This window comes from Alexandromys fortis, unplaced genomic scaffold (assembly GCF_014885135.2).
Source record: "Alexandromys fortis isolate MF-2015 unplaced genomic scaffold, M_Fortis_MF-2015_v1.1 scaffold_279, whole genome shotgun sequence".
Classification (NCBI taxonomy): Eukaryota; Metazoa; Chordata; class Mammalia; order Rodentia; family Cricetidae; genus Alexandromys; species Alexandromys fortis.
In genome coordinates, this window is record NW_026068151.1 from 532183 (window position 1) to 547494 (window position 15312).

Consider the following 15312-nt stretch of genomic DNA (forward strand, 5'->3'; position numbering starts at 1 on the left):
TATGCTATGATTTGATACTGTAGATTAAAAAATGATCAAAAAAGATAAAAAGCACAAATTAATATAATGAATCATTATTCAAGAGGATATAACAGTTACATATATACACCAAATACTGTGGTTCCCAATTAAATACAGCAAATATATGTGGACTTCAAAAGTCAGATAAATTCCTGATACAATAATAGTATATGAAATATATACCTCACTCTGATCACTAGAGAGGAAATACTAAAACTAAAGTCAGTTTTAAAATATTTGATGTTAAACTATACCTTAGAGCAGCAGTTCTCAACATATGGATCAAATGGCCCCTTCATAGAGTCGCCTAAGACCATTAGAAACAGAGATATTTACATTATGATTCATAACAGTAGGAAATTACAGTTATGAAGTAGCAAAAACAATAATTTTATGGTTGGGGCACTACAACATGAAAAACTGTACTAAAGGGTCACAGAAATACATCTTAACACCGAAGGTTGAGAACCATTGCCTTAGGGCAAATAAACTTATCAGAGATCTATAGAATATTTTATTAGATAGAAACAACATGTCCATTCTTCTCATAAGTTCATGTAATATTCTATAAAATATACCATATTCTCAGCCACATGTCAATGAAATCAAAATACACATTTGTATCTTAATTGGATAGTCATATAATGAAAGCAGAATTCAATAGCAGGAAAAACTATGTGCATACATGGGATTTCAATTGTTAACTGTTCTTTTATTTTCCTGTCAATGATACAAGCAAGAGTTACCTGGGGAGAACCTCAACTGGGAAGGTGCTACCATCAGATGCCTGCAGGGCATGTTCTTGAGTAATGACTGCTGTGGTGGGGACCAACCCACAGTGGGCAGGTGGTCCTGGGTGTATAAGGAAGCAAGTGGAGCAAGCCAGGAAGATCACACCAGTGAGCAGCATTTTTCCATGGATTTTGCTTCAGTCCTGCCTCTAGATTCCTGCCTTGAGTTCCTCTCTGACTTTCCATCTTGATGGAGCATAAGCTGAAGGAAAAGTAAATCCTTTCCTTCCAAAGTTGCATTTTGGCCATACAGTTTTATTTTAGGAATTAGAAACCCTAACTAAGGCACATGGAGATTGAACAGTACACTTTTGATTGACTAGCGGATCACTGATGAAATCATAGAAGGCACTTAAAAGTTCTTATTATCAAAAGAAAATTAAAGCACAACTTTAGAGAGCCTATGGGAAATAGCTAAGGCAGTCTTGGAGCAACGTTTATAGCTATGGGGACTTACATTACATAATCAGGAAGTTCTCAAATAAATAAACTATTAGTACCCCCCAGGAAAAAATAAGAAAAAGCCCAAAAGACGTAGATTGCAATAGATAATGAAGATCAAGAAAGAAATTAATGAAGACTAAAATAATTAATAGAATTAAATAGAGTTGATTGTCTGATGAAATGAACAAGAATTAAGAACTCCTTGCCTAATAACCAAGAGAAAGTAAAGAAGACATAAATAAGTAAAATCCGAGATGATGGGCGAAGTTACTACAGATTCCTACATAGAAATACATAGAATCAATAGGTCATACACTGAAATTTTATTAAAATGGAATATCTAAAGGAAACATAAAATTCTAGACACATAAAACCTATCAAAATTAAACCAAAAAGATATAAGCCATTTAAATTGATCAATAATAACTGTCAATATTGGAGCAGTGATTAAAAGCCTCCCTACAAGAAAAAGTACAAGAGCATGTATATCCATGGCTAAAAAGAAAAGGAACACCATCAAACCAATTTTTTTCTTCAGTTTTTCGAGACAGGGTTTTGCTGTAGTTTTAGAACCTGTCCTGGAACTAGCTCTTGTAGACCAGGCTGTCCACGAACTCACAGAGATCCATCTGCCTCTACCTCCTGAGTTCTGAGATTAAAAGCGTGCAGCCCTACATAAAATATTTAATGGAACTACTTTGTGGAAAAGAAAAAAAAAACTACTTCTCTCCCATGGGTACTAGGGGCTTAGGTAATCTCTCGCAAAGCAAGGTTGGCAGAGTTGCTAGACTGAATCAGTGTATGTAGTCAGCGCATGCGTAGTGTGTGGACAGGTCTAGTTTCGCCCTAGCAGCAATGCCCCGTGGATTTTCCTGAATCAAGAAAATTATAAGAGAGATGGAACTGAGTCCTCTTAAACCCTATCAGTATAACAATTATTTCTTATTCAGAAGCCTGAGCTAATATATGTTTTCAATGATATTCATAATACAAACAGCTAATCTCTTTGAAAACACCCTGTTGCCACTGAATGTCGCAAACTATTTAAGGAAATTTTATAAGGTTACTTTTCATATTCTAATGATCAACAGAGCTCACAATTTTTCAGCATTAACATTTAACTGCAAGGAACAAGTTATAATGACTGTAAAAACATTTAATGAATATTTTAATAAAAACATTTACATTCCAAAGTAGATGGAAATTTTCTTTCTGACTCATACACTGAAATTTACTGGGCCTGTGCCCTAAAGGACATAATTGTAAAATTCAATTACCTTTTATATATCTAGAGCCATTGCATCTCAAATCAAAAGACATTTATTGTTAGTAATAAAATGACTAATAATACTTATAGCATTTTTAATGGCTGTTTTCTTGGGGACATAAATTACTATCAAATTCAATAAAATCCCATTTGGCTTTTTTAGTAGCTTGAATATAGAGTAGATTTTGTTCCAAACTCACAAATGAATATAATTTAGGAGAAAAGCAGAATTGATCTAGAAAAAAACTTATTTCAGAATATTTTGTTTCAATTTTACTTGTCCTTTAGTTATGTGTATGTCACAGAGCAATGTGCCCTATGGATTAGAAAAATTTTCTTTTCCACATGACTGTTTGAAAAGATTGCTAAATTAATACCAAACAGAGAAGAAGCCCCTGAAGTCACTGCTTACAAAGAAAATGTTTATTTCTTCACTCGTTCTTCAAAGGGAAATAACTGAGTTATATGAAAGAGAATCCTGAATTATTAAGGATATAATACTAAAAATGAAGAAAAAAGAAAAGGAAAGGAGGGAAGGAAAGAGGAAGGATTTTAAAAGTAATTTTCATACATCTTTGTTTTTGTGATGTTTGACCCAGTGCTGTGACTTTAGCACATGGGGGAATGTCATCCCACACTTCATTGTTGTTTCAAAGATAGTAACAGCATGGGATGAGCCACTCTACTAGAGAGATATACAGCCTGTTTGAAAGATGTGGTCATTGTGTGTGCGTGTAGCAGAGTGTGAAATCAGAGCAGAACTTGAAATAAGAGGAATGGTTTGGGATAGACTCAGTGATGGTTGTGGTCATAAAATTTCATCCTCAGAGAGAAAAACAAGGAACTAGAAAACACCAAAGCGGCATTAAGGTATGTGAATTAACATTAACAGAAATGTAGAAAAAGGTCCCAAACAGAGAAAATTGCCAGTTTGCTATACCAACCACGGAGTTCATATTTGCAAAGGTTTCTAGTTAGTTAAATTTGTCAATAGACCTCTGGGTCCTTTCTGTAAAACAAACAAAAGCATGCCTGTATGTTGATTAAGCTGTACGAATGAGCGAAATGATTATTGGATGCATGGCTATAGTAAAACACACTTTTTTTTGGTCCTCCCCCACCTTGTGAACACATTAATAAGTTGTAAATTCTGGCTTAAATGAAGTGCAGAGATAACTGTTTAGCATTTCAGGCAGCCTGCAGAATCAGCTCACTTTCAAAGTAGAAACTTTTAATATAAACATTTTTTTATTATAAAGTGCTGACAGTTTTTATTTGATCAGATTTTAGTCAGTCAGTCTTAACCTTCTTCTAGGCTTTTCTGGACCCTTCTTTAGCACAATTAATAAAACCCGGAGACTAATATTAGCGTTCAACCTGAAGGTCAGAAAAGCAAAAGAGCCAGTCCCTGGTTCTTATCTCTACCTCAGTCTGAAATGGCAATCCTGCCTCCGGGAATCCTCTGAATGATACTGACTGAGAGCTATTTCCTCCCATCTTATATTTTTCTCTAGTGCTAGATTAAAGGCATGTACCATGGCTGCCCACTTTCTATGGCAAAGTAGCATGGCTACTGGGATTGAAGGTGTGTGTCACCACTGCCTGGGCTATAAGGCTGATCACTGTGGCTGTTTTATGCTCTGATCTTCAGGCAAGCTTTATTTATTAAAATACAAATGAAATATTACTACACCTTCTTATAAAAATACAGTGATGATGATCCAGCCTTGGTCAGTTTGTGTAGTCTGACTATCTTTGGATAGCCAACTCTCAAATAATGACATGGAGACTTATTAATTATGAAAGCTTATCCTTAGCTTAGTTTTGTTCCCAACTAGCACTTATAACTTAAGTTAACCTGTTTATATTTATCTACATTCTGCCATGTGGCTCCTTACCTCTGCTCAGATTGTGTGTCTCACTACCTCCATGTCTCTGGCGAATCCTACCTCTCTTCTTCCCAGAGTTCCTATCTCTGCTCAGAAGTCCTGCCTATCCTCTCAACGTCCATCTGCTTATCAAACCAGTCAGATGGTACCTTGATGGAGACACATCTTCACAGTGTACAAAAAGATTATCCCAAACAAATTTGAATTTCTGATCCCCAGCCCCCTGACCTCCTGTGATGTATGGTCACCCTGGCCAGTCTTCAGCTGAGATCCTTTTTGGTCAGGTCACTCAAATCTCCTTTGTTAAGATGTTCGTTTGTATAATCTTCCATACACTGACCTCTACCATGATCTTTAGTTTTATATCCCAACTTATTTATGGTGTATTTTATAGTAAGTCTTTTCTGTCCAGCCAGTCAGCTCCCAAATAACCACACAGAGACTTCTTATTAATTATGACAGCTTGGCCGATAGTTTAGGCATCTTTACAATGAGCTCTTATAACTTAAATTAACCCATTTCTATTAATTTACTTTCTGCCTAGTGGCTTTATTGGTACTGTCCATGTTGCTTTTCTGCTTCTTCTGTGTCTGGCTGGCAACTCTTTTTTCTTGCTAGCATCCTCTCTACCATGAAAATCCTGCCATTCAGCATTTTAATAAACCAATCAGAATGAAACATAGTCACAGTGTTTAAAAGACTATTCCACAACAGTCTTTGAAATTTGGCCCTAGAGCACACCACTGTAGTGGTCCACGTGTCCTTTCCGGTTGTCACAAATGAAGTCTCTTTCATGGTGCTCTCTTCAGCCCATTCCATTTTTCTCTAAAATACCAATGGTTTTTAAATACTTCTGGGCAAGGGAGCCCTTCAGTTATGTTTTTTTAAAATATTTATTTATTTATTATGTATACAATATTCTGTCTGCAGGCCAGAAGAGGGCACTAGACCTCATTACAGATGGTTGTGAGCCACCATGTGGTTGCTGGGATTTGAACTCAGGACCTTTGGAAGAACAGGCAATGCTCTTAACCACTGAGCCATCTCTCCAGCCCCTTCAGTTATGTTTTTAAGGAACTAAATATTCTTTGCTACTCTGAGGGAAGCTTTACTTAAAAAACTGGAGACCTTTAAAAATCTTGATGGTTTTCAGGAACAAAAATGAAGAGAGGCACACATTATTTGGTATTTTAGGATTTTTAAGTATCAATGTTGAAAAAATTCTACTAATGCTCACTTCCTGTTGGAGGAAATGCCACTTGTTGTTTCCCGGCCTCCCAGTTAGCTTAGACCCAAAATAATCACACATAAACTGTACTAATTAAAACACTGCGTGGCCCATTAGCTCTAGCTTCTTATTGGCTAACTCTTACATATTAATTTAACCCATTTCTATTAATCTGTATATCACTACAAGGTCATGGCTTACCAGCAAAGTTTCAGCACGTCTATCTCCAGTGGTGGCATCTTCATGGTGTCTCTCTGACCCTGCCTTCTCCTCTTATGCTATAGGCCAAGCAAGTTCTTTATTCATTAACCAATAAAAGCAACACATAGACAGAAGGACCTCCCACACCAAGTTCTCATACATTTACAATTATAATTGCATGATCAAGTAGTATAAATATTTGTTAAAACTCTTGGTTTAAATAATTATTCATCAGAAAAGATATTTTTAAAATCACTGAATGTTTATCTTTGCCAAGATCTGATTTTTTTGTGCATAATAATGACTAAAAAGTATCTGCAACTCACAAATTACTTAGTATTCCCTAGTTGTCTTCTAAAAATATTTGAGTATGATATATGTTAATGATACAAAGTAATGAGTGTTAATGTGACATTTTCATGTAAGCAAATTATATATTTTAATTATATTCATCCCTTCTTACTAGCTTATTAATTCCTATAGAGGCTAGCCTTGTTTACACAATGAGTTTCAGTATAGCTAGCGAATCTGCCATTAAATAAATAAGTAAACAACATTCTGATTGCTAGTCCCTTAATAGACTAGTACCTTTTCAAGATGAAATAAATTAAAATAACATAAGAACCAGAACAACTCATGAAAGGATTTTCTATCAGTATTACAAAATTCATGTGAAAATGATTTTTATCACAATTATGTAAGTCATAGTTTTATATAAATGTAACCAAAGAGAACATTTTAAAGATATTAAAATATAAAGGCTACTGAAAACTTATTTTAATTTTTATCAATTCAATATGTTTGCCTTTAAAATTTATCTTTTTGTTGCCTTTACAATACAATTGTATCATTTCTTTTTTCCCTTTTCCTCACTCAAAACCTTTCCATATACTGTGAGGGTCCACAGAGGTGAGCCTGTTCAACCTTGACTTGAGGTCAGAGAGTTTGAGCTTATTTTTGCTCTTTCAAAGTTGCTGACAACAGATGTGGTACAAACAAAAGATTCTGATCTAGTGTGTAATTAATTAGTATTTTGTATATAGAGGTGGATCCACCTCACCTGAACCAAAGATTGGAGAATTTAAGTCTATTCCTTGTATCATGTTAACGAAGTCTGTTGCCTCCCCCTCTCCTTTTGGAATGAAGTGCATAAGCATGCAGAAAATAAGCACAGACGGATTCAGGATTCAGTATTCACTGCCTGTCCCTTCTGATGCTCTTCTGTGTTTTTGTCTCTTATTTCTCTCATACCTCTGTTCCCTTTGCTTAATATTTCTAATCCTCCTGCTCCTACCCTGGAATGTATGATTTCATTGAGTCTGGTCTTTGAAAATATACCCATTCTTTTTCTCTCCTAAATTTATGGCCAGCTTTTCAATAATTCTTACTGTATGTATTTATGATCTTGATTAAGGTATTATGTTTGTCCAGCTCATTTAAAAAATGCAATGTATATGGCTCCAAAGCCACAGAGAAACCCTGTCTCGAAAAAACCAAAAAAAAGAGTAATGTATAATTAAGAAATACAGGTAGATAACCATCTATAATAGTCAAGATTTAAGTCATATTATTTAGGTTTTTCTAGCTATATAGAGATATATTTCAATTAGATAGGTGTTCTTCAAACCTTTCAAAGAGCTACAGAATATGGCATTTAAATGTTTTAAGAAGTTAGGGCTTTTCATAACATTGAGACACATCTGCTCTTGGCAGCACTAATCTACTTCAAGAGGAAGATGGGCATCGAAGAGGCTCCTTATGGAGTTTGTTAGTCATTTGGGTAAAAATCTGCTTATACAGGGACTGCTTGATGGTATGTTATGTGAACTGGACATGCAGGACCCACAGAGAAATGACTGCTGAACTTGCCTAAAGGTGAGATGGTCCTTTGTGGTTCCTGCTTCATGAAAGAATGGAAAGACTCTGCTAGACATTCTTTAGGACACAGAAGAAAATGACTGACAAACTGCTAATAGAGTCAAAGCTGTTTTTTGAAATTTCCAGTTTCATGAAAAAGTCTGCTGGATACTATGGACATGTAGGCTGAAGATGGATACCCCAATGGTACAGAAGAACTTTAGGTGACTGTTCAGGCAGTGAGATAGATGTCTCTGTTAACTCAAGCCTTTTGAAAGTTGCTTATAATGTACTTCCTGTTTACTTAGGTAATATTATATCCTTCTGGATTATTTGATGGAATTAAAGAATTTATAGTTATATTTTTTCGTAGTTATGATAAAAGATAAAGTAGATATAAATATTGTAACTATAATTCTTACTTTATATCTGTTTTGTTATATGTAATTTTACTGTTTTAAAGTTAAAACCTTCCTTTTTATTTAAACAAAAAGGTGATTTAATTAATATAGTTTTTGTGTGACTATTTCAAGACTGAGTAGTCGGGAACGAACAAGTGTCTCCTCCCTCCAACAAAAGTGAAGCAACCTTAATAATTAGTTTTGCAAAGAAGATGAGGTCAATAGTCTTAAGTTTAAAAGGTGTGTCTCATTTGAGTATAGAATAGACTATACATAAACATGTCTTTATGTTTTAATGTGAGAAATACATGGATGTCTAGGAAGAAGACTTATTTATTTAAAAGATAAGATGGGATCAAACACTAATGAATTCAGAGGAAAACAAGGCCATTGCCTCTTCATCCACCAGAGAAACATGGGGAAGGCTCCAGACCAGGACACTAAACCATGTGTCAGGAAGTCTTTTAAATCCAAGTGAGAGAGAAAATGCGATGCCTCCAACCTCAGTTCTTATCTGATCACATCATCAGAGAAAACCATGCCTATAGGGCAAGTCACCCCGAATATCATTGCCTGAAATGGATCGGATTCCCACAACAATGTTTTCTGTTGCTCTGGAAAAATTCAGAAAAACTTAAAAATTATTATTTTAAATTAAGAGCTGGGCAATATAGATGAGAAGTAAGTACAGACAAGCATATTAAATTGTGGGTACAATTTTATTCTAGTATGGTTTTCTTTTTCCTGTATACAATGCCATTAATATTTAATCATTTTGTAATTACTTATTGTTTTATAATGAGATTTTAGTCACTTTTTCAGAATATATTTATCACCTACTAAGTAGAGATTTATTATATGAGCCTGGCCTCTCCAAATATAAACAGTTCTACTAACTTCATGTCCAAGAGTACAAAAAATTCAAGCCTGAATCTTGCTCCATAGCAGATAAAAAGAAGACACCTAGATATTTTTAAATTGACTTGATGAAAATCTATTTCACCTAGTGACAAAAATAGTAAATATCTCATCTCTCATGGAAAAATAAGTTAAAAAGATAATCCATCTAAAAAGAGGATAATAAATGGCTCCCATTACATTTAAACTATTCATTGCAAATGAGAACAGAGCAAATAGTTGCCCAGCAAACCTATTTATAACAGACTTCCTATTAGAAATAGAACATTTGTTTTTATGGGTGCTGGCAAAAATATTGAGAAATGAGCAAAATTATCTGCAAAAGTCTATATTTACTGAAGTGAGAGTCTCTGAATCAGCTAATTGATATAACAGCAAACATTGAGCAGAAATAACACAGAAGAATGGTAATTATTATTTTACAGATGGCCTTAGCATTAGTTGGCAGGAACCTCCATAATTTGGGAACAGGAGTATAACTCCAAATTCCAGAAGCCATCCCAGATGGCAGAACAAATCAACCAGAGAATAAATTTCCACAATCATTTGTATGCATGAGTAACAGTTAAGGAATCTGAGCTTTGCTTTCATTTCCATGTTTTGGCATCAGTCTCTCATGGGGTGCTTACAGGCATATCTGAGAGTCAACACCTAGAGAAATGAATTCCATTAGATTCTCTTTGTAAAGCAAAGTATCAGAGCAAGAAAACTTGAGAGTTGTCTATTTAAGACCTTTATTTAAGTCAAATGACTATGCAAATCATATTTCTGGTTACTTCCAGAGATAAACAGGATCAAAATGCAAAGTACATATTGTTATATTCCCGTGTAGCAAGTAACTAGAAAGATCTATTGGTACAGGTGTTCATGTGGTTTATTATGTGCAAAAAATGTTTCCAGTGTTAATCTGGTGCTGTATAGACAGCTATTTTACTTGCTTTCTCTTTTTCCTTTGTAGGATGTAGCTCATGCTTAACAATCCTGTATATAATTCTAAAACGACTCTTGTTGTTTTGTTTTTTTTTTGTTTGTTTTTTTTTTTTTTCCTCAAGAAGGCTGGCATGTTCTACATTATGAGTCCATACTTTTCCTCAAGTTGGCACATTACTGTTTAAACCACTGTTTCTTTTCCCAGGCCGTATAGATCTTTCTTCCTTTGCAACTGTCGTCTCCAGTCACATCTTGAATTCTTATCTCTCCAATCATGTGCTAAATTTTCCCCATCTTCTCTTCTCCCAGACATTGCCCTTTCCTGTACTGTCTCCTTCCCAGCTCCTATTTCAAGTTACTACCCCAGAAGCACCATGGTTTTCCTAGCTATGTTTCCTAAGAATGCAAGTGAATCCATTTGCTTAAGTTTCTACAATTCACTAATGACTTACACCAGCAATCAATCAAACTCATTAGCTAAGATGCAGCCCATTCTGCCTGTTCCATTATGTCAGCCTCATTTGACAACGACTGTCTGGGCTGTTGCCACACCTGCAGCCCTTAGATTTATTCTTCAAAATCTCTACCGCTTTTGACATATATTTTGTCTTCATTTTCTATTCTCATCGCTTAAGACTCCTATGCTCTTTCTAACTCTTTCTTTTGCCTCTAAGAGGCAGTTCATTGTACCAGAGCCAGACTGAACCAAAATGCTCAGTCCCAGGAGTAAGGATATACAATCTAAACAGGGTAACAACTAACTCACATGTTTTGTCTAGAGTACTAATAACTAATTAGCTATTTATATGAGACAAATATTTTCATTCCAAAATAATTCTGGACTAAAAAATGTGGTATGATTGAAATATAGAGAAATAAAAAATTTAATTTTAGTCTATATAAACATAAATATAGCATGTAGAGTCATTTGTGGGAAGTCCCCACCGGCCTTTACATTAGTCAGTCTACAGCTGCTGTATTATACTTACAATGGGAGCTAGAGGAAAAGTGACTGGAAACCCTGTCACTGAGACCATTTGAAAATATGGCTAGAGCAAAAGGCAGGTGATGGAGGAAGGTCATTGAGCAATAAAGAAACTGCTTGGCTGACCCTGATAGGTTAAAGCATAGGTGGGAGGAGTAAACAGAATAGAATTCTGGGAGAAAGAGGAAGTGAGGCCAGACTCTGCTCTGCTCCCGGAGAGACCCGACAGCTCTGCTCTCTGGAGCAGAGACGCCATGCTCCCCTCTCCCAGGCAGATGCACGCAATGAAGCTCCTCTGACCCAGGATGGATGTAGGCTAGAATCTTCCGGGTAAGCGCACCTTGGGGTACTTATACACTTCATTAGAAATGGGCTAGTCCAGGTGCAAGAATTAGCCTGTAAGGGCTAGAGTTCATGAGCCAAGCGGTGTTTAAATGAATACAGTTTGTGTGTTGTTATTTTGGGCATGAGCTAGCAGGCGGCTGAGGTGCTGGGGACGCAGCCCTGCCGCCACTCTTATTTCAACAGGCAGGTGTCAGAAAACTCATGTTTTCTCTCTTGTCATTTAGAGCTTTTTATGTCAATTAAGTACTGTCGATATTTGCTTTCATTATTAAGGCTAGAAAGTTTTGCTAAAAAGAATGTACCTGAGGGAGGGACATGGCTCAGTGTGTTATGGTACTTGTGCAAGCATGAAAACCCAAGTATGAATCTCCTGTACCTATGTCAAAAGCTAGACATGGTCACACAATTGTGCATAATCCCAGCACTGTGGAGCAGAGGCAGGAGCATTGCTGGAGCTTTCTGACTGCCAGTCTAGTTCTAGATTTACTGAAAGACCCTGCCTCTTGGGAATAATGTAGAGAGTGATGGGGTAGGCCACCTGACATCCTCCTCTGATATTTACACATACCCTTCACACACACACACACACACACACACACACACACACACACACAGAGAGAGAGACAGAGACAGAGAGAGACAGAGACAGAGACAGAGAGAGACAGAGAGACAGAGAGAGAAAGAGAGCATGCACGGGCGAGAGAGCATACACACCCAAAATGTAAATGCAGCATATGTTCATTTACGTATTTCAAACACTTAATAGTCTATTTTGTGCCAGAGGGATCTCCATGACTCTGGGCCTGAGGTTGGCAATCATTAATTATGCCACTGTGGAAGAGCTGATCTCACTGACTAGATGGTGAGACTAATGAATCCTGAATTGTAATGTTTTGAGAACCTATGCATTTTTCTAGCCCTCTGGAATCTTTGTGTTTCCCCTTAACTTCCTTGTATATGAAAAAAAGTAGATTAGCATACGCATCACATATCTCTATGTTTTAGGTCTGTAGAAAATACTATCTAGCATGTTTATGATTCTGATTGGATGCAAAGCTCTGTCCTCTGCTAGACTGACCTTGATTAACACATCTTGCTTAAAACCTCTCTGAATCTGATTTCTCATCTGCTAAAAAGAGGAAGACTCTCCATTTGACAGGATTCAATGAATTTTTTAATAAGGAAATGTGTTTCTGGAGCATATTACGTCTTGATGCAGGTTTGTGTTTTCTCTTACCCTTTGTGTTGTGGGTGGCTATGAAAGTTAAATTATAACACTAGAGACAATTCTTTGCCAAGTGATTCACCAGGAGGTGGTAAATTAGCATGAGATTGTCACATGCATTTGAGTATTAGGTAGGCTTCAGGGACAGCTTTGCTTTCATAGTTAATATTTGATCTGGACAAAGACTCTACATTCTGTGCTTATTTGAGGATAGATACACCACTGGAGAGACAACCTCAGCTGTAGTCAGAGGCCACACTTTCATGTGTCATTTCAGCCTGGAAAATGAACAATGATTTTGGAAATCATCCTTCTGTTGGATGTTGGGTTATGAAGATCTTTTCCCATTCTGTAGGCTGACATTTTGTCTTATTGACAGTGTCTTTAGCTTTACAGAAACTTCAATTTTATGAGGTCTCATTTATTAGTTGTCAACGTGTACTCATTCATAAGCAGATATTAGCTGTAACATAAAGGATAAATATGCTACAATCCACAGACTCAGAGAGTAGGTAACAAGGAGAGTTATGGGAGGGGGCACCCAGAGCTCCCTGAAAGAGGAAATAGAAGAGATTCTGTGTGTGGACTGAGGAGAGATAGGAATGGGAACATGAATGATCAGGTTAGGAAGCATGGAGGAGGTGAATGCTAAGGGGAACAGCTGGAAGGGTCGTTTCTGGAATGGTTGGAAGCCTGGTGAAGAGGAATCTCTCAGGAGTTTATGGGGAGAACCCCATTGTAGATTCCTAGCAACAGTGATTAAGTAGCTTCAACTGAGCACCTCTAGTGACAAGATCTGTGCCCAGACCAATTGTCATCAGAGAGGCATCATCCAGAAACTGATGGAGGTAGATGCAGAGACTACAACCAAATATCTGGTGAAGCTCAGAAATCTATCGGGAGAGAGGAAAGGAGTATAGGAGTCAGATGGGTCAAGACACCAGAGAAAGGCTCCCAAAGTCAACTAACCTGGGTTCATAGGGGATTGCACAGTCTGAATAGACAACTAGGGAGCCTGCACAGGACTGGACTTGGCAGTCTGAATATATGTTACAGTTGTGTAGCTTGGTTCTTTTATGGGACTCCCAATAGCAGGAACAAGGGTTGTCTCTGACTCCTTTACTGGCTTTTGGATCCCTACTTCTCATACTGGATAACCTTTCCCAACCTTAATAAATGGGAGGTCCTTAGTCTTACTGCAACATGATATACTCATGGGAGACCTGCCCTTTCCTGGATAGAAACAAAAGAGAAGAAGATTGGGGGTATAAGGGGGAATTATGGAGAGGGCTGGGAGGGGAAGATGGGGGGCTGTGTCTGGCATGTCAAAAAATGGATGAATAAAAAAATGTTTTTAAACACAAGCCTTTATGGCCTGATGACATGACAGACAGCAGGTAAGGCTTACAGGACCCTGACACCTGAGTTTCTTCTTGAAATTCATATATAGGCTGATATAGAGAACTGACTCCATGCAGCCTTCTGACTGACATCCACATGTACTCTGTGGCACCCATATACATACATACATACAATAATAATAAACTTTTTAAAAATTGAAAATATCTTCGTTGCCAGAAAAAAAGCAAAATGTGACCAAATAAATCAAATAGTTCATAGCTCCTCTATTGTTTTCCTAATGAATTTTAATCATTTTTATTATTTTAAATCTGTTACTTTCTGTGTCTTTGGTTTTTAAAATGCACAATTTATTAAAGTTTATTGTGTTGAGCCAGGAGTCTAGTCTCAGAAGTGTACTCAAATGATACTATTTCTTTTTAGTTTTCAAAGTGATGGATACATTCGGAGGTGTATTTTCTCTGATGTTTTTATGGTCAGATGTCTCCCCACATCTGAGATGCATGACTTATCTGAGGAGGATCATTTTTTAAGTGGTTTCTCCTTTATTCTTTCACACTAAGAGCTGAACCAGAAGATGGTGTATATAGTTCCTAAACTTTTAGAATATTCTGGATAATGCATATCTGTGGATATCATCTTTTATCTTCTTGAAAGTTTGAACAGATAAAAGTGTGCATGGGAAGAGACAGTCATGGAATGTTTTCAGCAGACTTTTTCTTTATGGATTGTTCTTCATGCCCTGTCCATGCACCTTCTCCATAGGGTTGCATTGTACATGTTCAATGTTACTACCCTGGCTGCTTCTTTCTTTCTCTTTTACTACCTGCTCTACTACTTCCTGAATCATCCCTGTTGTATATGACATTTACCAAGAAATTGCTTCCAGAAACACTTGTCTGTGGGAAAATGGATAATGAGGGGAGCTGGATGTCACAGTGAAGAATAGGTTTTAGGAGCATCAGTTGACTTCTTGTTCTCCTATTCAAGAACAAACAGGAGAGAGCTTTTCTTAACAACAGAAAACAACCTAAAACTAGAAATGTTAAATGTTTCATTTTGAGAAAGGGTAAAGACATCATTTCAATGTGAGTTCACTTTCTACAAATTTTACTGAGGATTTGAACAGCTGGGATATGGAGAGACGGACAACCTTGTCTTGTTTCTAATTTCAATCACTTTGAATTTCTCTCCATTTAGTTTAATGTTGGCTGTTGGCTTGCTGTATATTGCCTTTATTATATTTAGGCATGTTCCTTGTATCCCTTATTCTCCAAGACTTTTAACATTAAGGGATGCTGTATTTTGTCAAAGGCTTTTTTCTAATGAGATGATCATGCTGTTTATTTTCATTCAATTTGTTTATATGATTGATTACATTGATAGATTTTGGTATGAAGCCTACTTAGTCATGGAGGAAGATTTTTCTGATGTGTCTTGGATTCAGTTTG